General features: G+C 33.7%; 1 pseudogene; it reads left to right on the plus strand.

Annotated features, from left to right (window-relative positions):
* Positions 1-984: 984 nt before the first annotated feature.
* LOC131939072 (26S proteasome non-ATPase regulatory subunit 13-like) overlaps positions 985-23,652 on the plus strand; it is a 55,670-nt pseudogene continuing 33,002 nt past the window's right edge.

Raw genomic sequence — 23,652 nt, forward strand, 5'->3', positions numbered from 1 at the left:
CAGACAGACAGAGAGAGAGAGAGAGAGAGAGAGAGAGAGAGAGAGAGAGAGGTGCGCACATGGGGAATTATATATTAGGATTATACAAAAAAGACCTCCAGAATATTATTGAGTTTGTAAATATGTTGTTATGGACAGGGGTGTTAGTGGGGATAAGCTACCGCTGTCTATACAATGATATTTTTTTCGTGTTATAAGCTTTCTATTATTGCTAGAATTAGTGATTTTATTTAGAGACAATGTTTCTGTTTGACTGATTGGTCTAATTAAATGCATGCTAATTACTGATTGGTTAATTAATATCGAACTTTATAATTAAAAATACAACATATGGTTTACAAATATAATTTAATATCACGTTTCATATGATTTGTTCTTGTTTAAGGATGGCTTGATGACATAATCTGGCATATGTCAGGTCACTTAATAAAGTGTTATTTTAAGCAGTTGACATTGAACATTACTATACCGTTATTTTATGCCAACTCGGTTTTATATATGTGGAGAGCCGAGCCTAGGACAGAGGAAATCTCTTGCCAGGAGGGACGACAGGAAAACCTAACCTAATAAAAATGATTGTTTCCAATATACTACCGTCTTATTCCATAACATTTTAAAGGCGATAACTTAAAAGTTAGTTCAACTGCACTTGATGCCAAGGCCGATATTTGCAAACTATTAAATTATCAAGAAAATATATTGATACACGGAAACAGGTTTAGCTTTATTCATATAAGTGTCTTAAAATAAGTGGTGACTAAATTAACTACAAAAACACTGGCCAAGAGTTATACATTTATCGAAGACAACAGATTAGGTCTGTTCAATTGACGATGAGACTTGCGTCCTAGTATGTTAACGTCAAATGTTGTCACAGAAAGAAAGAAATATCCATGGACAATAGAAATAATAGATTTTAGAAACATATCAATCATACCTAACGTAGCTGGTTATCTAGCAGAACAACAAAGAAAAGTACGGGTGATGTTTCCACTGAATGGGGATTTTATGGCATTATGGCATCAATTGACTCTAATGATTCTGCAATTTGTAAGAAACCATATCTTTTGAAAAAGGAGATGGAATACTTTGGCTATATGATAAATTCCTGAGCACAGAATCAGCCCCCCCCCCCCTTGCTGACCTTTGTGTTTATGTTGTCAAACAATTACCATATCCAAAACAAGCCATAGAGTTTCATTGTTCGGTTTAAAATGTCTGTTAATTCCTTTATGTAATGATTGTTTGCAAGAGTAAAATAATAAAAGTTTTAAGTTAAAAATATTATTTTACTTTTTTTACCAGGCATTAAATGTTTTATACTGTATCGCTTAGAGTTCTCAATCAGCACAGATACAGTCTTGAACAAATTAAATTGTAGTTTAAATAAAATAAATAGGCATAATTATAAATAACTATTGCCATTTAGTACTTCGAATTTAAAATATAAGGGAGACAATTCATACAAAAATATAAGAAGAAATTCGTTTTGATAAATATTTAATTCTTTTTTTTTAAATGGCCATTTTATTAAAGAATAATAACAAGAAATCTAAAAAAGAAACGTATGTAAAATTAAACATTTAAGATCAAATGTTAAATTGCATTTATAAATGCTTAAATTATAAAAATTGAAAACAGTGTCTTATGTAAATAAGATTATATTAGACAATTGATCAATCCGTTATAGCAATTATTTCCAGAGAATACATTTTCATGCCAACTTTTTTAACGATAATACGTATATTGGTCAAGCAGAAACAATATAATAACAGTCAGTGGCGTAGGCAGACTACCATTTTTACGTTAAGCTACAGCTATTGACTTGTGTATATATTATTTAGAGCTTAAACATTAAACACGTAAGCCTGGCAGCCTCTAGAACAGGGGTCTCCAAACTACGGCCCGCGGGCCGGATCCGGCCCGCGATGTCCTCTCATCCGGCCCGCGGAGATCTTTTGTCCACGGAAAAAAAAAACATTGATGTCGATGGCTGAGGAACTTTGCCCAGAAAAATCAAAGACATGCCTGGAAGAAACTGGCCCCCGAACTGAAATTTGATAGTTAATGCGGCCCTCGGACTGAAAAGTTTGGAGACCCCTTCTCTAGAACAACAATGTATATCATTGTGGTGAGAATAGCCTGTAGAATTTAGTTATGAATTTTATTATCGCGCTAATGTAATGTATAATAATCTGGAACGCAGTAGGCCAAGGGAAGGTTGGCCAAGGTTAGATCAGTTAAGGAGTGTCGAATGGGAGGGGTGGTCTAGGTGGGTAGGCCTTTGTTGTCTAATATGATTGTAGTGCAACCGGAAAGCGTCTAGAAATTAAAAACAAACAAACAAAGGAATTGATTGTTATTCGCATTGAGTTTCTATAATGTGTATGTTTTTACTACTTCAAACCATTTGAAATTTAATTCACTGATGGCGGATGAAACAAGGTAATTGACAACTACTTAATTTTTTTTAAAAATAAGTCAACTGAAAATGTTAAAGATGACAGAGGGTGGAGTAGGCAGGGCTGACGGGGGGGGGGGGGGTTATGACCTTCAAAATGATAATCCTTTACGTTAAGTTACAGCTATTGACGACGATGGACTTGTGTCGCTATCATTCAGTGCTTAAACAACAAACATTCAGGTTAGCAATACGCAAAGGGAAAGCTGAACAAGGTTATCAGTTAAGGGGTGTAAAGGGTGGGATGAATATAAAATACTACCGGATACGCATCTTGCTTGACCCACAATTGTTGACACAAAACTTCGTGTTGGTAGATAGAAAAACTGCGTATTTGGTTATTAAATATAGATGTAGAACCAGGAACCTACACTACAGTAGTCAATTTAGACAGTCAGAAAAGAAGACCAATAATAATTTATGTTCTTATTCATATAGTCGTGTTTTAATGTGTATCTTTTAACTACTTCAAGCAATTTAAATTCATTTTAATGATGGCCGAAAGAAAAAGGAAATTAAAAACTACTTTATTAACTTTACAAAGAGAAGTAAAACTGAAAATGATAAAAATGTAGATGATACTGTTGCTTTTCAAAGTACATTACATCAAGAAATGTCAATAAATTCAGCACCTTCGACAGTTTCTTACGCAAATGATATCGGCAATTTTATCAAAGGAGTTATAACAGACGATACACGGTTGTATTTATTAGAAAACATCTGGCCTCCTGATGAACTTTTAAAATTTCCAGCAAGCGGACAAAGAAATTTAAAGTTTCAATATTTGTGGCTATTTAGGTGGAACTGGTTGACTTATTCCAAATTACTTCATGGCGCATTTTGCAAATATTTTTTTTTGTTTAGTTTGAATTATCGTGGTGTAGGTAATCAGCCTTTGGATAAGCTATCAAAAATTTCATTTTCAAACTGGAAAAAGGCAACAGACAAGTTTAATGAGTACCAGCAATGTGAGTATCATAAAAGAGCAATTTTATTTTCCCAAAATCATAAATCGGTGATGGAGAAAAACAAATTGAACCTATTAAAATCTCCTTAAATTTATCATAAGTCAACAAATTCAAGAAAATCGTTTAAGATTAGCGCCCATAATAGAATCTATAATTTTTTTGCGGCCGACAAGGTATTGCACTTAGGGAGCACAGGGATTTCGGAAATTTTTAGTTGGAGAAACCTGATGAAAATGATGGAAATTTGATTTTTTTTTTTCGATAGTGTACATGTGTTACTTGTTACAGAACAATAGCTTATACTAAGATAAGTTAGTCGATGGCACCCACGAGTTTGTATTGTCACCAGCCACCAATACTTTGCACGCTCGCACTTACACATACACATGTAAACACACACACACATATATATATATATATATATATATATATATATATATATATATATATATATATATATATATATATATATATATATATATATATATATATATATATATATATATATATATATGAAAGTTTTGACACCCCCCCATGAGACGATCCTGGCTAAGCCACTGATAACAGTGAAACGAACTGACCTGTCACGTGTGATGGTCAGCTGACCAAGCGTTAGGAGTTGGTCAGTCTAACGTGTAGGACATAGTCGCATATTATAAAGCAGTTGGAGATTGAGTACAGTTAGGAATAGTCTCATATGTTCCTAAATATGAATAAACTGTAATATTAATTTGCTCTTGGAACTTTGGAGACGAATGAAAATACAACTAACAAAAACCGGAGAGATGCAATATGATGGCGGATATCCAATTATTCTTACGGGACGTTTAGGATTGGAAAACATTGATTATTTTTTTTTTTTTAAAGAGTGTCATACGTATCGTTAATTAAATACGTTACAAAAAAAAATCGCATTAATGTAAATACATTCCTAAATGTAATGTTAGACACGTGATCAAAAAGAGCAAGTCACCCATAATGTCGAACAATCAGACTTGTATTGCAGTTGTACTGAATGTATCCCATTAAAGTAAAATGTACGTGCATAAGACACATTAAAAAAATGTAGCAATTTCAAGGTGTGAAAATAGCAGATTTTACAGCATCCAATGTATTACCTTTTTTTAGGTTCTTAATTTTATGTAATTACAATTATCGAAATAAAGTTTTTGAAAAAAGCTTACATATTATTGGCTGTTTATGCTGCTTATAAACATATTTCTATAGAGCTGAATGTTACATATTAAGTCTTTTCTATTCTGGTAAATGAAAACGTGAGCCATTGTCTCAAGACATTTTCAATCTGGTCAACATACAAAGAGCTGTGTGTCAAGGGTGAACTTTCTGGTGTGTTAGGTATAGGCATAGAGAAGGTGGGCAATCTAAACTCGACATTGTTAAAGCTGATTCAACTATCTGGTGTGTTATGTATAGGCATAGATAAGGTGGGCAATCTAAACTCGACATTGTTAAAGCTGATTCAACTATCTGGTGTGTTAGGTATAGGCATAGAGAAGGTGGGCAATCTAAACTCGACATTGTTAAAGCTGATTCAACTATCTGGTGTGTTAGGTATAGGCATAGAGAAGGTGGGCAATCTAAACTCGACATTGTTAAAGCTGATTCAACTATCTGGTGTGTTAGGTATAGGCATAGAGAAGGTTTCTAGTAGTCCACACCGTATGTCTAAAAAGAGCTAATGCAGTAATTTTATTGTCATCGTTTTTTTTTATTTTTGGATTTGGTTCTACAATTGAGAGTGATTGCTTTGTTTAACGCGTCAGTGTTGGCGGTTTCTAGTATTGTCCCTAAAGGTTATTTTTCTTTTAGTAGTGTTGTGCATGCTTAATAAGTATGTTCTCTGTTTCTTGTACCTGTAGTTTACATATTTGACATGTTATTTTAGTGTTTGTGTTTGCTTTTGAGTTTCTAGAGATGGGTGTAGTATTGTAAATGAGCCTATATCCTATTTTTTTTTCTTTCTGTGTGTTGTTTTTGTTGTGTAAGTATCTGAAGGTGTCGCTAATGTCTACTGTGTTGAATTCTTTAGCCCATTTAATTCTATTTTGCTGTGATTGTACCTGTCGCTCGACTAATGTTTCATATATTTTCTTGGTTTTTCTCTCCTATTATATTTTTGTTTGTCTTGAATATTTTTAAAACCTCACTATAAAAGCTGCTTATGTCTGTTCCCCCAAAGTGTGGTGTCATGTTATGTGTCTTTAAAATCGTGTTTATTCTATGGCCTATGTAATACTGTGCTAAAGGGTGATAGTGCGGTTCTATACCTATGCCTATTCATCAGTTTAATTTATTCTATAAGCTATTTCCTTGGATTACTCGAACTTGTAGCAACATGGGATCATTTTCCTGCAAGCCATACACCAACAGTGGGAACAAAAACCGTTTTGTTACAACTTATCTTTTTTGCTGAAACATACCCAACATAGTATTATCATTTTTTTTTTTTAATTTTTTTTTAAATTTTTTTTTAGTATTATCATTTTAAAAAGTTTTCTTCCATGAGTACATGCTTGAACAGTTCAGTATAGTTTACAAGGATTGATCGCTTGTATCAGAGAAACGTTTACATTTAAGTTACTGTTTTAAAGTTTATATTTTACATTTTTTAAAAATACGTCTCAGCTCAAGTGCTTAATTTTTTTTATATTTTTGTCTACATTATATTATTATCTGTACTTTTTTTTAAATATAAAAAAAATAAGATATCTGTATTAAAGTTCTATTAAAACGTATAGCTCTGTAAGTTTTGTTTTTATTTGTCTCCCTTTTACATTTACTATTATTCTTGGAAAAATATTTTTACCCCTCGACGAACAGACATATTATGTGAGCAATTCAAAACAAATGAAAGTAGGGGCCTTCTCTGGCATTCATAGTAAATCCTCTCAACACAGCTACACATGAGATCAACATTGAGCCATCTAGAATTGATGCTGGTTTGCTTCAAATGCGATAGCAGTATTTGAAAACGAACAATTTATAGAGCGGTAAGTTCAAGAGCAACTTAAAAATAGTTGGAAGTCAATAAGAGCACAAGAGAACAGCTCTAAAATTAAAGGATGCGAGTTGAGGCACTCATATGTGACGCATGGAATTTTTGAATGTAACAGTAAGGTAGGAGAAGTTGACATCTGGAGTGCTGACGATCTTTAGATAAGCATATTCGTGAGAACGAGCGTTCACTTGCATAAATATATTAAAACGTAAAGTAAGATGCAAATTAACACATACAAATCTAGAGCAGAGTTTCTTCCAGGCATGTCTTCGGAAAAATTTTACCGCCCCCCCCCCCGAACGAAATGAAATGTATATAATTTATATAGAAAATATATACTTTTAACAGTGTCCGCCCCCCCCCCCCGAAGAAAGTCTACCCCCCCCCCCCCCGAAAATTTCAAGTGCCCCCCCCCCCCCCCCAGAGAAAAAAGTCTAGAAGAAACACTGATCTAGAGGCATGATGAAAACTGTAAACAACAAGTCATAAGCCAGATTAAAACACACTTTCAAAAGTCATGCAAGGTCAATGCTTCCATTGATGTAACCACTTTAAATATTATTCATTAATTATAGTTAATTTATATGATTTTTAATTATATTTCTCTAGCAGAACTAGTAAAAATAGTGTTATATGTTTAGTGCAAAAATATGTTTTTATTTGAGTAGGCCTATATATTATTTAAGTTATATCTATTTCAAATAATAAAATCCAATTTATTTACCTAATCATAATCGAATCCCAAAAATTGAAATAAAAATGACAGTGGCTTCGTCAGTCTGTCGTCAGTCTGTCGTCACTTTGTCGTAGTCTGTCTTCATTCTATCATTAAGTTTCAAACTTGGTATTTGGGTTAAGACATGAAGATTTTACTTAATGGGGTGCCTAATTAATATTTTATGAATTTTGTTTTTATCAAATTAGTAGGCAGCCTTATCCAACTATTGCGCACTATTATACGAGGGTTATCATGTTTATTAAGTGCGCAATAGTTGTTAGTCATGCAACTAAATTTGTAAATAAAAAAAATTAAAGTACATAAAAAAAATTAAAGTACATAAAATAAACCGGGAGTGATCTCCCCTAAACTTTCTCGAATATTCTTATATAAAATAACAGGGGATGGAAACTCGGGCTATAGACATGATTTTTAATCCATTTTAAATACTTAAAGTTTTAAAAATAGAATAAAATCTCGTAGACAAATTAATTGCACACCAAGTGAACGCAAATAAAAAAAGCGCATAATAGTGAGCAATATTATTAGTACTTTTAAAATTTACATTAGTTTTTTGAGAAATCGGAAGTAGCGTAAATTACTACTTCCAGTCAACGGAAATTACTCAAAATTTAACAGAAGGTAGAGAATTAGATCTTTTACTTACATGTGAAATTTCATTTATCTATCTGAAATAGTACTCAAGTTATAGGCTTTTAAAAAATTCAAAGTAGGAAAAGTACCACTTCCGGTTATCGGAAATCGCTCAAAAGTTGATACGGATCTACGATTTTGATAAAATACTTATATATGAAATTTCATCAACCTAGCTGTAACGGTACTCAAGTTATCGTGTTTACACACGGACACACACACAGACAGACACACACACACACAGACATACGGACAAGATTGCAAAATTATGTTTTTCCGTATCAGTGAGGTGTAAAACGTCGAGATTTGTAAAAATCTCGATTTTTTTTTTTTGCACGATTACAATACTTTCTCTATACTACGTATATACGAGAAAGTAAAAATGCAGAAAAACATTGCAATAACAAGCTTCTATTTAATAATGTACTAAAAACAAAGTAGAACATAAACATAATAAGGCACTAATATTTATATAACTATAAAGAAAAGCGTGGGTCGGTTCATAAAATTAGTAAAAATATTTAATACATATTAATGTGTTTATTTTTATTTTATGTTTTTCTTTTCATGGAATTTTGTAAATACTTTGCAATTAAAAACAAGTATACCAACATCAATATATTTTACATAATTTCAATGTAATGGAACCGAAGTATTTTACAAATGTACGTATTGAAAAAAAATATATTGAAAATGGGTTTTCAAATGTCTAAATAAATAAAAATATTGTTTAGACTATCTTTAACAACATTTATTTACAATTAGTATACAGGGAGGTAATAAATATAAGTGTGTGCTAGTGAAATATTTAGAGTTGGGTGAGAGGAGGGTTATGGGGGAAAAAACATTAAAATGGGGGTGGGGTATGTGAAGGTTCTGGTTCAATGATGTGTTCCTTAACAATGTTTATAGGTTGTGTGGTTTCTGAGTATTGGGTAGGGGTGGGCAGGCGTGAAGCAAGCGACGTGCCTGTGGAGTACAACGTCCGGACGTCGTAAGTTCATCTCAAGTTTACAAAAGCCGTGTTGAGTTGGAGTAAACAATTTAAGATATTACATTGACAACAGGGAACATAAATATGGCAACATTTGAGAGAGAAAAAAAAACAAAACGAGTCGTAATGAGATCGTAGGAGCAGGGAGAGGGTCATGTGGGTATAGGAGATGAGGTTCTGAAATTGTTCTTTAGTTTTCTTTTTTTTTTAATACGGTATTACAATATATGGGTGGGTTCATGTAACAAATGGGATGCAGATATGGGGGCTATGGGGTATGGGGGCCCTGAGGTTTTAGGGCGGGGAAGGTGTGTGTTTTTTTTTTGTTTTTTTTTTAATATATAAGTACTTAACTGTCTTAACAGATGGAACATGTTCACATTGGAATGAACATTGCCTAATCTTAATTTTTCGCATCTGTTGGAAACCAGTATTAAAAAATTGCACTGCTTTTATTAACATTTTAATAACGTTATTAAAACAATTACATATATTTTGTAAAATCAAAATACAAATAAAATTAAAACAAAAATAAATATATATTTCATTACTATTTTAATACTTAGTTTATATTTTACATTTTTTTTAACATTAAATTTATTTAAACCAGTTTATTCAAACCAGTCTGTTATCTCCCTGTTATTGTATCTGAACAAGAAATGGTAAAAGCTAAGTAAATATTAATGTATCTATGATTTAATATTTTAATTATAAACATAAATAAACGTTTATTTTACTATAATAGACTAAAATGTAACATAACTATTTTACATAAAGGGCTCAATTCGCAATAATTATGTTAAATGTATCCTATATGAGTGATTTGTATACCTATCTAAAAGCTGTATGTAGAATGGGGTGTGTATATGTTCTATATACTTCTATTTGATTGTCAAACTATTCTACAGACTACAACTGTATACCAAAGGTGAACATTTTGGAGAGTTTGGTACAGTTATAGATTTTTGAAAAAAAAATGTTCACATACATTAACTGTGTTTTATTGTTTTTATGTACTGTAAAACAAATCTTCAGCGATTTTGTTTTACAAATGTACACACTCGACTAAAACAATTGTATCGCGTATGTTTTAAGTCGATATTGGATTTATGTAATGTTTTCAATCTTATCAGCATATTTTTAGGAAACATATTCACTTTAATTAAATGACTTCTAAATTTATGTTTGTATATATTTTTTTTAATTGTTGTTGTTGTAAATATATTGTTATAGCCCGGGCTATCACTGGGGATAAGCTCCCACTGTCTCTACAATCATATGTGTTCGTTTTAATAAGCTTTATATTATTGCTAGTCATTTTATTTAGTGCCCAACTTTCTGTTTGCTGATTGGTCAGATTAAAGGCATTTTAATTACTGATTTGTTAATTTATATAAAGTTTTATAATTACAAACAGCAGACTAGGTTTACATATATAGTTCATTTTTACGTTTCAGCTAGATTAATTTAGATTAAGATGGTATGATAGACACCTTAATCTGGTATATGTCAGGTCATCTGATGATGTGTTATCTCAAGAAACAGTTGATCTCTACTTAACCTGCTACATCTCATGCAGGTTTGTTGATTCGGATGGAAGAAGACATTATTTTCAATTTTTTTTTTTTTTTTTTTTTTTTTTTTTTTTTTTTTTTTATATTATTATTGTAAAAATACCAAGCCACTATGGGAACTATCAAATAATTACATTTGAAGATTTCTTTCAAGTACTAAATGTTAAAACATATTAATACCGTTAAACATTTTACATTATGAGTCAATTATATATTTTTTTAGATATCCTGAAAAAAATATTAATACTTGTTTATAACAATAAGTTTTAACATATTTAATATATATATATAAAGAAAAGCAAATGTTGTTAATTAGCTTCGACTGTTGTCGGTATTTTTTTACTAAAGGAATTTATAAAAATTATTTCCCTTAACAAGTTTTTAAAGCAAAATGGGAAGTGATAAAAAACATTTGTTAAATACTTGACCATTTTTAATACATTATTAACACAATAAAAGGATTCAACAATGTAATTACAATATTTACATGGTAGCTGTGTTTTAGGTAATTTTGCAGCTACAAAAACTTAATTAGTTACTTATATTATTATTTAGTTTTTTAATTTTCAAATGTATTTCAGTAATAGTTATTAGTCCACACCACTCAAACCAAATCAAAACAAAACAAGTTATAAGCCAGGTGTTAATTGTACATGCATTTATTAGCAAGGTTCGATTTGTACATACATATTGTATAAGTCAGGTTACATGTGTACATACATATTGTATAAGCCAGGTTCAATGTGTTCAACTATATTAGCGTATACCCTGTCTCCTTAGAATAACCGATTACTAATTAAAACATTATTTAAAATAATCGGGCTTAAAATGTTGTAATACGAGTTGTGTTTTATTATAATGTTTAAATAAACCATTGGCCTAATCAAATATTATTCTTTGACACATACACCACACATGGTAGACACGTAATATTTAAAACACAAGTTATGCATGACAAAACGTATGCATTTCAAACATAATATTGTTACATTCGGGTGCGCTAGTTATAAAACGCTTCAAAATTAAGTGTATGATATCGAATAAAAGGTTATCCAACCGTGTACGGCGACCGAAAATATTTAAAATATTACACCCCTCCCACAACCTCCTCAGTCCTCACCCAGTCCACACGTGTCACATGTCAACAACCAAATCAACCTCCCACCTCTGATGCTAACGTCCACAAAAACTTAATAGACCACTTAAACATTACACCTAATTAACTCATTCAATAACATGTATTGTGTACCTTTCAGCGCCATTAAATAACACTTAATACAGTGACTAATTTTAGGTCATGTTTATTTTTAGCAGTACAAACTGAAAGTAAAACATAGACTTGAAAAAAAAACAGAATAAATACACTATTTTAAACTTCAAAGTATAAATATAAAAACTCTTGATTTATTTATATTTTTTGTCTTCCTTTTAAAAGTATCATTCACTGTACTCGTTCGATGTGTTATTAACGATCATAACATTCAAAGGTCGTAAGGCCACATCGGGTTCATGGCCACTCATTTTGTTTAATGTCTAACATACTTTAAAACTGGTCAAAATACAAAGAGACGTGTGCCAAAGGTGAACGTGTTGGACGGTTAGATATGGTGAAACTGTCCGACATACACACGTATGTATATTAACGGTGAATTTACTGGAGTGTTGGGTATAGACAAAGACAAGGTAAACGATCTAAACTCGACATTGCAAAAGTAGATTCAATTATATGTTTTCATCATCATCCAAATTATTATCATCATCACCAACGCCACCATTATTTTTACCACAAATAGGCGACTGCTCTGATGAGGGTGATCCACTACTATGTAAAGCCTGCCTCTATCATAATCAGCCTCTATACAATACAACAATAAGGGTTAAACATTTTCAACAACATGACTTATTTTATTTTTCTCTTTCTTGAAAAAATCGTATAGATTAACGCCAAAACTTCTGATGATCAAATTGTCCTGCTACTGTCACTGTAAGTGTTGGATGTGTTTCTTGTATCTCAGCTCACACACTGAGTGGTCTAAGTGTTGGATGTGTTTCTTGTATCTCAGCTCACACACTGAGTGGTCTAAGTGTTGGATGTGTTTCTTGTATCTCAGCTCACACCCTGAGTGGTCTAAGTGTTGGATGTGTTTCTTGTATCTCAGCTCACACCCAGAGTGGTCTAAGTGTTGGATGTGTTTCTTGTATCTCAGCTCACACCCTGAGTGGTCTAAGTGTTGGATGTGTTTCTTGTATCTCAGCTCACACCCTGAGTGGTCTAAGTGTTGGATGTGTTTCTTGTATCTCAGCTCACACCCTGAGTGGTCTAAGTGTTGGATGTGTTTCTTGTATCTCAGCTCACACCCTGAGTGGTCTAAATGTTGGATGTGTTTCTTGTATCTCAGCTCACACCCTGAGTGGTCTAAGTGTTGGATGTGTTTCTTGTATCACAGCTCACACCCTGAGTGGTCTAAGTGTTGGATGTGTTTCTTGTATCACAGCTCACACCCTGAGTGGTCTAAGTGTTGGATGTGTTTCTTGTATCTCAGCTCACACCCTGAGTGGTCTAAGTGTTGGATGTGTTTCTTGTATCTCAGCTCACACCCTGAGTGGTCTAAATGTTGGATGTGTTTCTTGTATCTCAGCTCACACCCTGAGTGGTCTAAGTGTTGGATGTGTTTCTTGTATCTCAGCTCACACCCTGAGTCGTCTAAGTGTTGTATGTGTTTCTTGTATCTCAGCTCACACCCTGAGTGGTCTAAGTGTTGAATGTGTTTCTTGTATCTCAGCTCACACCCTGAGTGGTCTAAGTGTTGGATGTGTTTCTTGTATCTCTGCTTACACCCTGAGTGGTCTAAGTGTTGGATGTGTTTCTTGTATCTCAGCTCACACCCTGAGTGGTCTAAGTGTTGGATGTGTTTCTTGTATCTCAGCTCACACCCTGGGTGGTCTAAGTGTTGGATGTGTTTCTTGTATCTCAGCTCACACCCTGAGTGGTCTAAGTGTTGGATGTGTTTCTTGTATCTCAGCTCACACCCTGAGTGGTCTAAGTGTTGGATGTGTTTCATGTATCTCAGCTCACACCCTGAGTGGTCTAAGTGTTGGATGTGTTTCTTGTATCTCAGCTCACACCCTGAGTGGTCTAAGTGTTGGATGTATTTCTTGTATCTCAGCTCACATCATTAACAAGGATCTGGACCTGTGATTTAAAAGACACGGCTTTAAAATCTGGGTAGGTTTTCTCCACTTTCTTCTCTAACTCACCCCGGATCTCATTAACCAGCTCATGTATTTCTTCACTGGCTTCCTTTACGTCGCTTGTACCGCCGCACATCATTTTCACAGTGTAGTTGACTAACTATTGTTTTATTTTATTTTATTTATTTATTTATTTTTAAATACTTTTATTTGCAATTAAAACAAGTACATCAACATCAAATTTTTAACATAATTTTGAACACCAAATGAAAACGAAAGGTTTTGCAAATGTACATAATGAATATTTACATGATGTCATGTATTTGATTATAAAAAAAAATTGCAAAGGATGACAGTAAAAGGGGTGAAGGTCAAATGAAAGTGTCAGAAGTCTGGGTGGGGAGAGGAAAGGAAATTTTTCAGAGAGGGTCAATGGGACAGTGAAGCATTTTCTATGTAGGGAAACAACTTAAGTTGACTAGTTGAAAGGGTGTTGTAGTGGTCACATTGAGTTTTCAAAAGGTTGCAGTGTGAAAGATGAGGGGAAAGAGACAAGATTTAGAACTTTAAATAAGTTCTGGATATTGATGTTGCGGTGGGTGGTGGGGTCGTTGGAACAGTTAAAGGGATTGTGGGGTTATCATGTCTGGGGGTAAAGTGGATAGAGGGTGAGAGAGGAGGGGGTAGATTTTTTATTTATTTTTATTTTTATTAATGCAATTGTTTTAAACATTTAAATCAGTAATAATAATATATTTGATAGATTTTACATAGCATCAAAGACATGAACAATGAACATCAATTGCATATATAATAATCAAAGGGAAAAAATAAAATGGCATAAGAACTAGATTAAAATAAGGTGTGCAAACTAGGTTTCTCTTCACTGCTTAGTTTAGTGTGCTGCGGAGTCAAAAGTTCACACTGTAGCCACCCATGGACAGAAATAGAAGCGACTGTGGGAGAAGTGTCTCTGTAATCACGTACTGATCTATCATTCCAAAACTTTCCATGACATAAAATTGACCCTTGGCAATGAGGGCACGCTACCTTGAAATGTCCGCCAGTCCGGTTGAGTGGGGGGGGGGGGAAGTGTGTGTGTGTGTTGGGGTGGGGGGTTGAGGTGGGTATCTCTTTCTACCATTCAGGTTGTGCATTTTAAAACCCGGGAAACAGAAGACTGTTCTAATGTTAATTTACTTGGGGGCTGATCGAGTGATGTTTGGCTTGAGACTGTCTAAATTAAAATTTTATTTTCAATTGCCATTGTAAAAATATCACGTAAAATGTTACTGGCCGAATTTAAAACGGAAGATTTCTCTCAAGTAATAAATTTTAAAATATATAAATACCGTTAAACTTTTAAAATTATGAGTCAATTTTATATTTGTTAGATATTCTGCAAAAATATTAATATATGTTCGTAACAAAACATTTTTTTAAAATTATTATATATTGAATAAATAGCAATGTTGTTATTTAGCTTTGACGGTTGTACTGTGTTTTGTTGTTTTTTTCTTCAATAAATACATTCTTAGAAATTATTTCCCTTACAACATTTTTAAAGCAAAATGGGAAGTGATTAAAAAAAACATGTTTGAAATACATGCAGATTTTAAATACATTATTAACACAATAAAATGATTAAACAATGTAATCACAACATTTACATCGAAGCTGTGTTTAAATAATTTAAAGCTACAAAAACTTAGTAAGTAATCTTATTTTTTTTAAATTTTAAAATGTATTTCAGTAATATCTATTAGTCCACACTACTCAACCCAAATCAAAACAAAAAAAAGTTACAAGCCAGGTGTTAATTTTACATGCATTTATAAGCCAGGTTCGATTTGTACATACATATTGTATAAGCCAGGTCCGATTTGTACATACATATTGTATAAGCCAGGTTCGAATTGTACATACATATTGTATAAGTCAGGTTACATGTGTACATACATGGATAAGTCAGGTTCTATTCGTACAACTATATTAGCGTATACCATGTCTCCTTAGAATAACTATTTACTAATTAATACACTCTTTAAAATAATCAGGCTTAAAATGTTGTAATACGAGTTGTGTTTTATTATAATGTTTAAATAAACCATTGGACGAATCAAATAATATTCTTTGACACATACACCACACATGGTAGACACGTAATATTTAAACACCAGTTATGCATGACAAGACGTATGCATTTAAAACATACTATTTTTACATTCGGGGGTGCTAGTTATAAGACGCTTCAAAATTACTTGTATTATATCGAATAAGAGGTTATCTAAACATGTATGGCTACCGAAGATATTTAAATATTACACCCCTCCCCCCACGCCCTCAGTCCTCACCCAGTCCACACGTGTCACATGTCAACAACCAAATCAACCTCCCACCTCTGATGCTAACGTCCACAGAAACTTAATAGACCACTTAAACATTACACCTAATTAACTGATTCAATAATATGTATTGTGTACCTTTCAGCGCCATAAATTAACACTTTAATACAGCGACTAATTTTAGGTCATGTTTATTTTTAGCACTTAAAACTGGAAGTAAAACATAGACTTGAGAAAAAAAACCCAGAATAAATACACTATTTTAAACTTCACAGTATAAATATAAAAACTCTTGGTTTATTTTTATTGTTTTTTTTCTTCCGTTTAAAAGTATTATTCGCTGTACTCGTTCAATGTGTTATTAACGATCATAAAGTTCAAAGGTCGTAAGGCCACATCGGGTTCATGGCCACTCATTTTGTTTAATGTCTCACATACTTTAAAACTGGTCAAAATACAAAGAGATGTGTGCCAAAGGTGAACGTGTTGGACGGTTAGATATGGTGGAACTGTCCGACTGGAGTGTTAAGTATATTCAAAGAGAAGGTACGCGATCCGAACTCGACATTGTTAAAATAGCTACAGCAATATGTTTTTATCGTCATCCAAAGTATCATCACCGTCATCACCAACACCACCATTATTTTAACCACAAATAGGCTACTACTCTGATGAGGGTGATCCACTACTATGTAAAGCCTGCCACTATCATAATCAGCCTTTATACAATACAACGATAAGCGTTAAAAAATGTCGACAACTTGACTTGTTTTATTCTTCTCTTTATTGAAAAAATCGTATAGATTAACGCCAAAACTTCTGATGATCAAATTGTCCTGCTACTGTCACTGTAAGTGTTGGATGTGTTTCTTGTATCTCAGCTGACACCCTGAGTGGTCTAAGTGTTGGATGTGTTTCTTGTATCTCAGCTCACACCCTGAGTGGTCTAAGTGTTGGATGTGTTTCTTGTATCTCAGCTCACACCCTGAGTGGTCTAAGTGTTGGATGTGTTTCTTGTATCTCAGCTCACACCCTGAGTGGTCTAAGTGTTGGATGTGTTTCTTGTATCTCAGCTCACACCCTGAGTGGTCTAAGTGTTGGATGTGTTTATTGTATCTCAGTTCACACCCTGAGTGGTCTAAGTGTTGGATGTGTTTCTTGTATCTTAGCTCACACCCTGAGTGGTCTAAGTGTTGGATGTGTTTCTTGTATCTCAGCTCACACCCTGAGTGGTCTAAGTGTTGGATGTGTTTCTTGTATCTCAGCTCACACCCTGAGTGGTCTAAGTGTTGGATGTGTTTCTTGTATCTCAGCTCACACCCTGAGTGGTCTAAGTGTTGGATGTGTTTCTTGTATCTCAGCTCACACCCTGAGTGGTCTAAGTGTTGGATGTGTTTCTTGTATCTCAGCTCACACCCTGAGTGGTCTAAGTGTTGGATGTGTTTCTTGTATATCAGCTCACACCCTGAGTGGTCTAAGTGTTGGATGTGTTTCTTGTATTTGAGCTCACACCCTGAGTGGTCTAAGTGTTGGATGTGTTTATTGTATCTCAGTTCACACCCTGAGTGGTCTAAGTGTTGGATGTGTATCTTGTGTCTTTGCTCACACCCTGAGTGGTCTAAGTGTTGGATGTGTTTCTTGTATCTCAGCTCATACCCTGAGTGGTCTAAGTGTTGGATGTGTTTCTTGTATCTCAGCTCACACCCTGAGTGGTCTAAGTGTTGGATGTGTTTCTTGTATCTCAGCTCACACCCTGAGTGGTCTAAGTGTTGGATGTGTTTCTTGTATCTCAGCTCACACCCTGAGTGGTCTAAGTGTTGGATGTGTTTCTTGTATCTCAGCTCACACCCTGAGTGGTCTAAGTGTTGGATGTGTTTCTTGTATATCAGCTCACACCCTGAGTGGTCTAAGTGTTGGATGTGTTTCTTGTATTTGAGCTCACACCCTGAGTGGTCTAAGTGTTGGATGCGTTTCTTGTATCTCAGCTCACACCCTGAGTGGTCTAAGTGTTGGATGTGTTTCTTGTATCTCAGCTCACACCCTGAGTGGTCTAAGTGTTGGATGTGTTTCTTGTATCTCAGCTTACACCCTGAGTGGTCTAAGTGGTGGATGTGTTTCTTGTATCTCAGCTCACACCCTGAGTGGTCTAAGTGTTGGATGTGTTTCTTGTATCTCAGCTCACACCCTGAGTGGTCTAAGTGTTGGATGTGTTTCTTATATCTCAGCTCACACCCTGAGTGGTCTAAGTGTTGGATGTGTTTCTTGTATCTCAGCTCACACCCTGAGTGGTCTAAGTGTTGGATGTGTTTCTTGTATCTCAGCTCACACCCTGAGTGGTCTAAGTGTTGGATGTGTTTCTTGTATCTCAGCTTACACCATGAGTGGTCTAAGTGTTGGATGTGTTTCTTGTATTGCAGCTCACACCCTGAGTGGTCTAAGTGTTGGCTAGTGCGCATGTCATGGTAGAATGTTTACAAGTAAAACTAGAGACCTAGAGATTATGTACGTCTCTTTTTAAACAAGATTTTCGTTCATAATGTTACATCAGTGTAATCTCATCAGGACTGTGTTGACATCAGATGGTATATGAGTGGTAGGTGCGGGGTGATGGGTGGATGGGTGATAGATACATGAGTGGTAGGCACGGGGTGATAGGGGGATGGGCGATAGATACATGAGTGGTAGGTGTGGGGTGATGGTTGGATGGGTGATAGATACATGAGTGGTAGGCACGGGGTGATGGGTGGATGAGTGATAGATACATGAGTGGTAGGTGTGGGGTGATGGGTGGATGGGTGATAGATACATGAGTGGTAGGTGTGGGGTGATGGTTGGATGGGTGATAGATACATGAGTGGTAGGCACGGGGTGATGGGTGGATGAGTGATAGATACATGAGTGGTAGGTGTGGGGTGATGGGTGGATGGGTGAAAGATACATGAGTGGTAGGTGCGGGGTGATGGGTGGATGGGTGATAGATACATGAGTGGTAGGTGTGGGGTGATGGGTGGATGGGTGAAAGATACATGAGTGGTAGGTGCGGGGTGATGGGTGGATGGGTGATAGATACATGAGTGGTAGGTGTGGGGTGATGGGTGGATGGGTGATATATACACGAGTGGTGAATGATGGATGGATACAATCATGGCCCTCACACAGACAAACTTGATAAAACTAACACTGGCGACTGAAATCAATTAAGACACATGCAAGACACATGTAAAACACGTTTAAGACACATTTAAGGCACATTGAAGACGCACAGTCACATTTCGATTGTAAGATATATTAAACACATACATGATTTAAACGTGTGTGTTAAAAAAAAAACAGTTGTATTAATGCAATAACTATCAACTTCGTAAGAGATTGTATCGAGAAAATGGCAAGCTACTATAACTTTCCACGCGTCTAGCTAAGTACTGGTAGGATTTTAATTTAATTATATATATATATATATATATATATATATATATATATATATATATATATATATATATATATATATATATATATATATATATATATACATAGATATTCGCTCTAATGCTGCTGAAATGATACAAAAAATAGATCACATGACTGCACTGGACTATAAGAATAAACGATAGTAATAAACATCATGTATTGATTTTAGAACGTCTAATACGTGATACTTTGACTTTAGAACGTCTAATAGAAACATGGTTGATATTTTGACTTTAGAACATATAATAATGTGTGATATTTTTACTGTGAGTGGAATTGATTAGTAGTTGAGTAATAATTATTTTGTGGTCTGTAAATGTGTCTGTGTAAGATGTTTTACTTTGATCACAGTTATACTTTCATGAGTGAATATTCTGTCTAGCCTAGCTGTGTTATAGTATGTTATTTTGTTGTGTGTTGTTTTAGTGAAACAACATTTAGTTAATAAAATATCACTAAATCCGCAACAGTACCTGTCAGAAAAAAACCTGAATTTCTTTAAGAATTACCTTAATACACAATTAATTTAAAGTATTAATACCGCTATAAATTGTATGATACAGAGAAACATTATATTTATTTAAAAGTCCTGCCAAAAAACAAACGATGTAATTTATAAAAATGCAGTTTTTCAAACATATCCTAAATAGAAACAGTAGCGTATTTTGTTATATTTGCCTATCGGTGTTGTACTTTATTTTTGTTTTGACTAAAGGAATTCCTTGTAAGTTACTTCCCTTAACCTAGTTAATATAACAAAATGTGAAGTGATAAAACCACTTTTTTAAATAGATATACATTTTATATTATTAACAATTAAATGATTTAACGATGTAATCACGGTCATAACTGTGTTTTAGGTGATTGTGTGGCCTCAAAACATGTATTTGATTCACACTATGGACGACGATTTAAGGTGTCTCATTTTTGCGTTCAAATTTATTTTAATAAGAGTTATCAGTCCATATCACTCAACCCAATTCCACACAATACATTACTTCTAACTATTAATATATAGAATCGGGCGAAATAATTGTGTAGAACACGCATTCGCTAAATAAAGCGATCGTATTCGGTCTTTTAAAAATCTTCACATATAATAGACACTCTAAGTACTTTTGGATTGCAACTTTGAATACATTCAAAATTAAAATAAAACTTCAAAGTTGATCAACATAAATTGACGAAAAACTCAATTTGTTTTTAAAATGTGATGGCCATAATTATTATTTAATCTTTGGTGTTTATAATCAGATTTAAAAAAAAAAAAACAGTCGAAATTGTAAGTGACTGATCAAATATATTTAATCAGCTTTTGATACAACGTAGTTTATATGCTTACAGCTTTTGTTATAACAAAACTTGTTGTTACATGTAACGGATGATTTTAAATACTGATGTCCCATAATAAAATAGGTGTGTTGGGTTGTTAGTAGTATTATAATCTCGACTAATTTTATGGTTTGAAATTAGGGTTAGGCATATTGTAGGACTAGGGTTGGTGTTAGGGTTAGGGACAGGGTTAGCATTGACATTAGCCAGCAATGTGTGCATTTAGTTAACTACCAGTAACCTAACACCCCTTTTTTAAAGAAGATTCTATTATCGGATACTGGTATAAATATTCCCCCATGAAACTATGTTTACATCAACTACAACATATGTATTCGTCTTTCTATAATACGGACGACACGCTTTGTGTATATTTAACTTCAGTCTGTCAGAATATATTAGTCTTATAACAGCATTTAGGATTTGCTAATAATAGATGTAGATTGGCTAATCTTCACATTTCAGCAACAGTAAATTATAATTATATAAGTAGATCAATAACGGATATCAATGTAATGTAAGATAATTTTTGCACAGAATTATATGTTTACTTAATTTTTTTTTTAAAATAGCAAGCTGGCCGATTTGATGGTGACGATGTAACAGATGTAACATCAACATTTACTAAATGAACCTCTACTGTACGGTTTACCTTCCAGTATATTACAAGATCCTGACAACGTCTATGTAAAACGCTTGCTTTACTAGAGCAGGGGTCGGCAACCTTTTGAAGCGAATGAGCCAAAAGTAACAATTTTCAAAATGTCCCTGGTTTTAAATAGCTGCTAACATTTTTTTTTTTTATTTCAAATATTTTTTTTTTTTATTGAGATTATTAGTATTTGTTCAAGGAGCTGGATAGCCGCATCTTGATATCAAAAGAGCCGCATGCGGCTCGCGAGCCGCAGGTGCCGACCCCTGTACTAGAGTACTAGATATGATTTTGTATCAGTCAATAATTTATCCCAAAAAACAAATGTTTTCTAACGTATCTTAATGTCCTGCCATTCATTACATGTCATGTTTTGCATCTCTCAGAAACATGTATGCACACATATCACTGTTTTAAAGTATATAACCATATACGTTTTTAAATTTCAAAAAAGCATGCTGCTTCACGATATTCACAGTTTTAAAGATTAATCGTAGGTTTTTTTTATACTTACCTTGTATTTTTCTTAAAACGTTTTAATTCTTCTTATGGCGAACAAGATAGTGATTATTTAAAAAAAAATAATATCTGTGCATGAAGCTGAAGAGCCGCATCTGGACACCAAAAGAGCCGCATGCGGCTCGCTAGCCGCAGGTTGCCGACCCCTGGTCTAGCCATTTTCAAATACAATGAAACATACTTAGTTTTTTTTAACTAGGCTTTAATAAATTTTAGCAATTTCTTCTACAAGCGTCCCATAAGTGGGACGCTAACAGAATATGGGTTAACTTCCTAAGCCTTCGGTGCTGCAGCTGCTTGCGTGCCATGTTGAAATTTAGAAAAAAAATGCTTGATTTTACATTGTAAATATAGTCTTACACTTATGTAGAAAACATGATATCATTATGGACAGTGAAAGGAAAGTTTATAAATCGGAATTAATCGCTTGTCTTAGAAAAATCTATTCACTCAAGTCACTGTTTTCAAATTTTATAACGAGGAAAATGTTTAATAAATTATATCGTAACTACTACTTTTTTTCTTCCATATATTGTGATTTAATTTTGTCTTTTCATTTTTATCAAGACATTTTTTTAAAGAAGTATCTGTTTTTAAATGTATTGGAATTGATAGCTCTATAATTTTATTTGCTTTGTCTCCTTTTATTTTATTTTTTTTTAAATAAGATAAGGCACAATGTATTGGCAAATACGTATTTTAATTGTTTATAATAACCTATTGTTTCAGATAGTATCTTTGCTGAATGAAAACTCTAACCAATAGAGTATGAAACATTTAATGCCATGGTAAAACTATAAATTATATTTATAACGTTAAAATTTCTTAATTAATTAATTATTTAGTTCAATTAATGTGAAACACCCAACGTTTAAGCGGGAGTTTGTCGCATTTGGTCAAATGAAAAAACTGCCTTCAGGCAAAAGGCATTCGGGGAAATAGGGAATTTGTCTGAAGTCAATTGAGAAGAAAATTAGCTCAGGTTAAGCAGCAACTTGTTTTCCCCTGCTTAAAATGGGGAAAAAATTATTACAGAACAAAATTGAGAGACAACTTAAACAGAACATTGGTATGATCCAAAGTTGTATTGGTCAAATATATAGTTAATCATCACACTACACATACTTACAATATCAGTTAATGGTAAATACGTCATTTTATATTTATAAATAGCCGTATTGGCTAGACCAGGGGTCGGCAACCTGCGGCTCGCAAGCCACATGCGGCTCTTTTGATGTCAAGATGCGGCTCTTCAGCTCTATGCACACTGTTAATAATTATTTTATTTTCGAAACGTATGTTCTGCAACATTCGGTGATGAATGATATAATAATAAATATAAACAATAATCACTCGCTATTCTATAAGAATATTTATTTACTCCCTATTTCACTGTACTTTCTATTGAATTGTCTATCCCGATTCGAAACATTCAACTTCATGGTGGATATTACAAAGAAACTAAAAGAGCTAAATGTAAAACTGCAAGGAAAGGAAAACACAGCCTATGCCTTGCTGGTAGTTGAGTCCAGTGTGTTAAAGTTACAATAAAATAGTTATCGCATCTCGCTAACTTTTTTTTTCAATAATATAATCAACGTTTGAATTATTTGTTAGTTCTTTTTTTTATAATAATGGCGATTATACACGTTTGCGCCCCCTATAAACAGCGCCTTAGTCAAGGGCCTAGTTCGCCTTAATGTTAACGACTCCTGTTGAAGCTGTATTTTATTTATCGCTTCGTAGTTTTTATCAA

This window comes from Physella acuta, unplaced genomic scaffold, assembly GCF_028476545.2.
Source record: "Physella acuta isolate Inbredline_101_S28 unplaced genomic scaffold, ASM2847654v3 ptg000264l, whole genome shotgun sequence".
NCBI classification, from domain to species: domain Eukaryota; kingdom Metazoa; phylum Mollusca; class Gastropoda; family Physidae; genus Physella; species Physella acuta.